We start from the raw sequence: 8664 nt of genomic DNA, 5'->3' as shown, positions 1-8664 counted from the left end.
CTTGCCTACTCCAGCCTGGACAGACACCTAGTCTTATTGCAGCTTGTTATGCCATGGCTGGTTGGTATCCACATATGAGGGCCTGCCCTTTTCTGAAGAGAAATGGAGTGGATGAGGAGGATATAAAGAATGAAAAAAAAACAGCAGCAGAGGCAAAATTTTCTACAAGTGTTTCCCTAGAGTCAGCACAGAGGCTGTGTTACAGGAGTGGCCAAGGCTGTACCTCAATACCTCAATGCTGGCAGACAAACTTGGTAGTGTTAAGTCACCCAGGTAGTTCTGGGTTGAAGGCATGAAGAGGTCGCAAGAGTAGCTGATGTTTGACATCATGCAGCAACACTGAGAGGGTATTGGAGAAACCCAAATTGCAGCAGAAGAGACCCCAGGATTTGAGATGCCTGTACCCAAAGCATAACTACCAAGAACAGGAGCATCAGTGGAATGGACCCAGGCAGAGCCTGGAAGACAATTGGAGTGTGCTGCAGAGGGCAGAGCTGGAGAAGCGATACAAGCCCCTTTAAGGAGCACAGAAGACTGAGTGAATCCCAGACATTGAGTTTACACTTCGAGTTTGGTTCTGATTTGGTTGTGACTGTGTGCCCTGGATTTTTTCCTCTTTAGGATTTTACAGGGAGCCCATAAGTTAAGAACTCTGGATTTAAAAGATTGGCTTTTGGTTTTTTGAGACATGGTTTCTCTGTATTGTTTTGGAGGCTGTCCCAGAACTCTAATAGACCAGGCTGGCCTCAAACTCAAGAGATCCACACCTGCCTCTGCCTCCCAAGTGCTGGGATTAAAGGTGTGTGCCACCAACGCCTGGATAAGATTGGCTATTTTAAAGACAGACTCAGTGGTTTGAATTAGTAAAGTTTGGATTTTAAGTTTTTAATGTGATATCGTGGGGGATGAACAAGGACAGTTTAATTGTGATGTATTTGTGTGTCAAGTTGCAAAGGGGTCAATCAAGGTGGGAAGTTTTGTCAGACATTAAGATAAAGTCAGAGAGGGAGAGATCAGACTACAGGCAAGCTTGTAGGGAATTTTCTTAGTGATTGATGAAGGCCCAGCCTTATCAGGGGGCTATAGTGCCATCCCCAGTCTGGTGGTCCAGGGGTCTAGAAGCAGGCTGAGAAATACTGGAGAAAACTAGTAAGCAGCACTCCTCTATGACCTCCTGCATCGACTCCTGCATCCAAATTCCTGCCCGGCTCAATTCCTATGCTCTTCCTTTGGTGATGCATTGATGTGACATATAGACTCTCCTCCCACCAAGTTACTTTGTCCATTGTGTTTCATCACAACCAATAGTAACCGACTTAAAGACAACCATATTTAGATCCCCGCTTCTGGTGGGGACACCAGACCTTGAACAGAGACCCACTTCCCCTTCGGCCTGGGAGCAGGCAGCTGTGAGATAATGTTTACTGAAAACAATTCAGTGCTATAAAGCTCTTGATAGGGCTCAGATAAGGGCTTGCTAACTGAAACACCATGACTTTGACACCCCCTATGGCTAGATGCTTCTTCCTGTCCCCCCTGCTGTTTCTCCCCGATGCTGGGGCCAGAGATTAAACCACCAGCCAGGAGGGTGAGAAGTCTGGGAGTGTTAGAGAATTGTATGTAGATAGATGGCAGAAAGTCCTTAAAAAGGGAAGCGTTTTTTCTTGGAGAGACTGCTCTCCTAAGCAGACTTGGGGTCTCCTAAGCTGACTGGGGAAGCATAAGGTTTTCTTAAAGCAACCTACCGGTCTCTGTCATCTATCCCGACCACCTCGCTACATTCTCGGATGCAGGCTGCACAGCAGGTGCGACAGGATGTTGTCCACAAGGACACTATAGTGAATCAGTTAGCACGGTCAGTCTCTTCAGATATTCCTAGTTCTCTATCACTACTAGGAGGAACTTCCCGTGTTTCCACATGTATATCCACTATGAAGGTGTCTGTTTGGCTCTTACAGTTCACACGATAATAAGTGTTGGAAAAGTTCTACTCTTGCATCAGGATGTTCCTTGCGATACTGTCTAGCAACCACAGAGGATAACACAGGCACATTCCTATGTAATTGGGCTTCCTAACAGGAAAGTCTTCACTGCCATTTTCTCTTGCCCACATAGGATACTGCTACTGCAATGTATAAAAATTCAGACATGACTTAAAAGGCTTAGAATAGCAATTACAGCCAATCAGTATCTAAGTCCTTAAGGCCAGGGTGAGGGAGAGATTCACATTTGTTACAGGTGATACCCAAGTACCTTTCACATAAGTCTATAGTATCCAACCTCAGTTGATGGACTCAAAATGTCTTCGTTGCAGTAGTGTCACATGTGAATAATTCAAGTCACTACTACAAGGACAGAGGTGCTGATGTTTAGGTGTGAACTGAGGTAACCCCACCTGCCTTCTATCTATTACAGGAGGCTGAGTTTTCTATCCTAGTTTCCATGTGTTTCTTATACCCTGTAATTCAGACTACCTTATACCTTCTTAGAGTTTTTAAAGTCATGTTTACTGGGAAACTTGTCCCCAAGGGCAAGCAGGGAAAGAAAAGGTGTCAAAGAGCCAAAATACTTAAGATAACTCGAGAACCTTAAGTCCACGTGCCTCACAGAAAATCAGTTAAGAGGACTGGGATTGTACAAAGATGAAAAGGTAAAGAACTCAATGCTGACCTTGAGTCCAAGTACGGTTCTCAGTAAAATACCAAGTGTCCCACTGCAAGTTCTAACAAGAACTTGGATAAAATTGGTGGACAAGGGAGGGAAACTTAAAATTCCATCAACTAGGAAGCAACAGTGAGTATCATGCTTCAAACAACACTGTCTCCAGAAAACACCAACATTCTACGGTACTATTCTTCCTATCTGAAGGAAACACTCTTGGTCAACATCTTCCTGGCCTTATGCGCTAACTGACACAACAGGCCACATGAATGGTCAGTGTAGAAGCTGAGGTGATAGCAAGTCACAATCTTAGTTACCTCAAAATGCTCATATGTAGTCTTTGGAGTCACTGTAAACATAACAAGCTACAACTGCAGAGTTATGGCATATACAAAGAGCAGCAGCCTTCAACAGGATGGCCATCATCCTCTCTACTGAAGGTTATTTCTAAGTTTACTGGGGGAATTGTGGGAAAATCCTTAAAACACAGGACCCTCGCATCCCCTGTCTTCAAGGGTCATCTTTTATTAGGCACAACTTGCTCAAAGGATCAGGACCCACAGGAATCCCATGGCTACAGAGATGAGCAGGGAGAGCGTCTAGCTCAGTGATAGTGACTCAGGCACCCTGACACAGACTTATGAGTCCCTAAGTTCTATCTTTTGAGGAGCAAACTTTCAAGTTTCAGTAATTAAGATGAGACATCCAGGGCCTTTCCTCTAACAAGTTTGGGATGAGGTGACTGCAACTGATCAGAGAGGCAAACCACCAACTCATGTGCCTCACTCCCAAGGTGCTTTAAAAGCAATGAGGTACACAGAGAATGGGTTCATTGTGTTAACAAGATCACAGGCATATTGAATAGCTGCTATCATGCTCAGCATTAGGAATATTCTCATACCCAAGTGGTGAGTCTGAAGAGAATGATCCTGACATTTGTCACACAACTGACATGTGGCAATGTGTAAGAACCTTGCATTTAAGCTACACCCAGAAATGGAAGATCACCTGTTGTGGTCTCAACCTCATCCCACACAGGAATGACAAGTCAGAGAAATCCCATCTAAAGCTTTGGGTCATTTTCAAAAGCATCTCTGGTGGTGGAACCACCTCTGAATATGGCCCTAGATGAAGGAACCATCCTTTCCTTGGACTGCTGTCAAAATAAGTTCAACCAGATCCAAATGTGAGGTTCCCCAAGAAGAGTCCAGGTGACTTGCCTTACAGAACACTCATCCTACACTGTAGATAGCTTTCTGGCTAAATTAGAAAGGGCATAATATACCAGCTCTACTTGGGTCCCATGTCTTTTCTCCCAGATAGGATAGCAAGGGATGAGAGAACTCTGTTGCTCATACCCCTTTTGCTTGAAAGGATTGTGATTGAAAATAAGGGAGAAATCCTTCCAGAGACAAGTGATCAAGGGTCAGGTAGGTTCTAGAGGCCAGTGTCTATCACCACTGATCATGATGCATGCACTGCTGAAGAGTAAGCCAACCCACGATCCTCAGACTGGAGGTCAAGGAGTGACACATGAGACATCTGTTTGGTCATTGGCAGCAATTTAACACTGCCCTCAAGTCTCTCCTGCATGCAGGCCCCTATTTCAGGACAAATGGGACCTGGCTCAGAAGGCATTTTTATAACAGACTCCAAACTATTTCCTTAATAACCAGAAAGGCCACACCCCCACAACATTCATTCTCTATTGACCCATGTATCTATCATTGTCATGATCATGTGGATAATTTTAGGTCCATTTGACATAAGCTCAAGTCATCTGAGAAGGTATTTACAATTGTGAAAATGTCCCCCCCCCCAAAAAAAAGATTGTAGGGAAGTCTGCAGGGCATTTCTTGATCAATGATTGATGGGGTAAGGCCCAGACCATTGTGGGTGGGGCCATCCCTGGGCTGGCAGTACTAGGTTCAGTAAGAAAGAGTTGGGCTGCTGGGCATTGGTGGCACATGTCTTTAATCCTAGCACTTGGGAGGCAGAGGCAGGCAGATATGAGTTCGAGATCAGCCTGGTCTACAAGATTTAGTTCCAAGGACAGCCTCCAAAAGCTACAGAGAAACCCTACCTCAAAAAACCAAAGAAAAAAAGCTGGGTTGTGGTGGCACAGGCCTTTAATTCCAGCCTTCAGGAGACAGACTGATCTGTGAATTTGGGGCCAGCCTGGTCTACAGAATTCCAGGACAGGCTACAAAGAAACCCTGTCACAAAAAGCAAGCATGATGAGCAAGCCATAAACCGCTCCCCCTCCAGGGCCTTTGCATCATGGCCTCCAGGTTCCCGCCCTGCTTGAGTTCCATCATCCCAGCTCAAAGGACTTGGGACAGAAATACAAACCAAAGAAACCCTTTACTCCCAAAGTTGCTCTGGTCACAGGATGTTTCATATTACAATAGTAACCCTAATTTAAGACAACCATGTTAACGCCATTTCTACCATTGACAGAATGAACAGAAGGGCACTCTATAATAACTGGGCCAGCTCTCATTAAAGACAGGATAAGGCAATCTCTTCAGATGCCATTTCTAATCTTGCAGCACTGCTATGAGGAACTTCCTGAGTTCCAACATGGGCCCTCCACCATAGAGAAGTGAGGCCATTCAGCTTACAGTTCACACCACAGTAAGAACTGCATCTGGACTCCTGAAACAGGGAGTGAGTGAGAAGTGTTGCACTCTACACCAACACAATTCCTTGTGATCCTGTCTGGAAACCACGGATTACTCAGGGTCTTTCCTATAGAATTGGGTTCCTCAATACAAAAATTTTCACTGCCATTGTCTCTTGCCAACAACTCTTCAATATAGGATATTGCTACTGCAATGTCTGTAAACAATTCAGACATGGTTCTGAAAAGGCTTAGAATAGCCATGACAGACCAGTTTGATAGCTTTCAAGTCCCCAAGGCCAGAGTGAAGGACATGCTCATGCTGGTTACAGGTGGCTGACAACCAAGTACCTTTCACAGTTCAGTTACACTACCGACCTCAGTTGCTCTACTGTTCTTGGTCAGGTTGGAGTGAGGTGACTTGTTAGCACAGAGTACGTGACATGGGGAAGAGGTTGCTAACTGATGAAACTAGCAGGAAGGGGAGGGTTGGAATTCTAGGGTAAGACAGGTACCAACCTACCTTCCAGTCTATCACAACAGTCTGGATTCTCTAAATTTGTGTTCTTGTACCTTGGAATTCAAGACACCATGCTGTACTTTCTGGAGGTTTTATATGTCATCTTTACTGGGAACTTTCCCAAGAACAGGTAGGGAAGGAAAGCATATGTCAAACAGCCCAAGGAGACTCAAGATTCTAAGAAGTCCATGTACCTCATACAGAAAAAAAAATCAGTAAGAGGACTAGGATTGCCGTAAGATGCACAGAACCTTGGTGTGTCCTAATTCAAACTCTGAGCTAGAAAACATCTTGAATACTCTATAAATAGCTTAAAGGGACATTCTGGGTAGAACATTCCCCATCTTCTAAAATGGAGACCCGCATGATGCTTCCCCTAACGAAGGAGCAAGGACTCTCCCTGGTACTGGGCCTCATTACGGCCCGAGCCTGACTTGTTCTGCCCATGTCGTGAGGTCCGAGTATAAATCAGAAAGTGAACCGATCTGTCTGGTGGTAGTAGTGTCAGCACAGGAACTTTTGGGCTCTGCACACTGCTGCTTGTTCTCATGTAGACCTGCAATGACAGCAGCTAGAAGGATGTATGAGCAAGGCGAAGAAAGCCCCAGTAGTCAAGTTGAAAGCTGCCTGGGGAGAAACTGCATCAAGTCTCAAGTCTCCCATGTCCAGGCTTCCAGCTCTGATGAACTGGAGCCGTTTTTATGGAGTTTCTCATTGGGTTGTGACTCCAAACAAAGGTTGGAGATTATGAGACTTTGTTCCATAAGACACACCTCAAATCCAAATACTGATCATTAGGGCATTCTATGTGAACTTACAGGCATAGCTACTCAGCCACACCTCTCAAAGTATTCCAAGAGGTGTAGGGACTAATGGTGGTTCAGCACCTGCAGAGATGAGGGATGTGTTCTTCGAGCTAGTAAGACTTAACCCTTCCAGAGGAATAGGAAGGTGAGCCCATAGTAACATGTCAGATGCTCACATTACTTCGTGACCAAGTCTGATCACATAAATCCAAAGACAAACCACTTTATTCAGTGCTGGACTCTCTGGGTCCTGACAAATGGAGCTCCAATCTGTTATTTATGAAACTAGAACATCTACAATTGAGGGGTCGGGAGTTTCCCCTGCTTGCTTTGTCTTCCTAAAGCAGAGCCAAACCTACTGAACTGGGCCACCGAGTTGGGAGTCAGTAGTTTGTCTACTTAGGGATGGAATTGAACACAAGAAACATGAAATGGACAGGTTAGTAGTATAGCAAATAAGTTTTGCAGAGGGATGGGACATACCAGATCAGCAACTCAAATTCTTGAGGCTTCTTCTGATCCAGCAACTCTGATTCCTTACAACAGCCCGACTTCAGCCTCAGATTCACAGAAGGACTAGATTCATTGGGGGGGCGTTGCAGGAATAAAGGTTTGAGATGCAACACCTTTGAGTACTGCAATGAAAGGTTCATGGCCCACCGGTTGAGGAGGGTTAGGAGTGGGCAAGACACTAGGGAGTCAGTTCTATAGGAAAGGGGCTCTGCCTTCCTCCCGTGGACAAGAGCCCACACCTAGTTCTACATAGCTGTGGTTTCTGTGATGGTTAAAAGTCATCCAGAGACCATTTCAGACCACACCCAGTGGCAATCCCTGGTGTTCATGCTCATACAAAATTTTCTCATGTCATTGACACAAATGAATATTTGCTGGGTCCACAGAAGTGCTGAATTGACATCCACAGAAAAGCTCTTGTTATGTAGACACAGTGGTGTACCAGTAAATTCATTGCAATATTTGACACACAAGCCCACAGAGTGAACAGAGCCACCAAGAGCATTTTCTGCAGGATGGCCCTGCTATGCTGGAGAAATGACCAGTGGGAAATAGGTGTCCCTCTAAGCAAGGGATGGATGCTGCATCCCAGGAGGCCAGTTGTCCTGGATTCATATGGACTCCTACCTAGGTTGCATATTAAAGGATATTGATGAAATCTAGAAGTGATGGATCCAACAGGAATCCAAGAACACATGGGAAAGCCATCCACCCAACCAACATCTGCTGCATGTATGACAATTGCCAAGTCACTTAGTCATCACAATGTCAGTGATCCTTCTGGGCACGGATTCATAAGGGCTGTAGGGAGAAAGTCCTGGATATTTTCTCAAGCTGGGGATGAGACCACCACAATTGCTCACTTAGAGGCAACCAAACACAGCCTGGTTGCTGCATCTTAAGGTGCCTTAGCAATGGGATACATAGAGAATGGGGTTATGCTAAAAAGGTCAGGGCCATGTTGAATAGCTCTATCATACCCAGAATCAGTGGATGTATTGCCATAGATTACAATGTTCAATATTACCTATAAGGGAGGAGGACCAAGAACTAGGAGAATGATCTTGACATTTGTTACACAACTGACATGTTGTCCATGTGCCAAAAACTTGGAAGTTTAAAGCTGTTTCTGAAATGGAAGACTACCTGGGCACCTCCAATGCCATCATTCAGGAAGGACAAAAACCAGCAAGAGCTCAACCTCAGCCCTCGATCATTTCAGTACCTCCTGGTAGGATCACCTGTTATGTATCCCTAGATGGATGACACATCATTGTATGCTTGTCAACAAATTCGTTTGTCAGCTGATATCCACAGGGGCATCCTGTTTTCTAGTCCTGGCTTACTGTCCCCACATTGCCCCACTGACATCAACATCTAGCAGGAGGAAAACATGCTCTCTTCCACCTGGGGTTTTTCCACTGTGCTGTAAGCCTGTGTATATAAGACTGCTCCCTACGAGAGAGACCTCTTAGCATTTGCAACAAAGAGACACACTCTTCTGGCAATAAAGGCAGCACATGCATTCTCTTAAAACAGCT

The sequence above is a fragment of the Mesocricetus auratus genome, unplaced genomic scaffold (genome assembly GCF_017639785.1).
Source record: "Mesocricetus auratus isolate SY011 unplaced genomic scaffold, BCM_Maur_2.0 Super-Scaffold_100025, whole genome shotgun sequence".
NCBI lineage: Eukaryota > Metazoa > Chordata > Mammalia > Rodentia > Cricetidae > Mesocricetus > Mesocricetus auratus.
Note: the sequence above shows the minus strand (reverse complement) of the source record.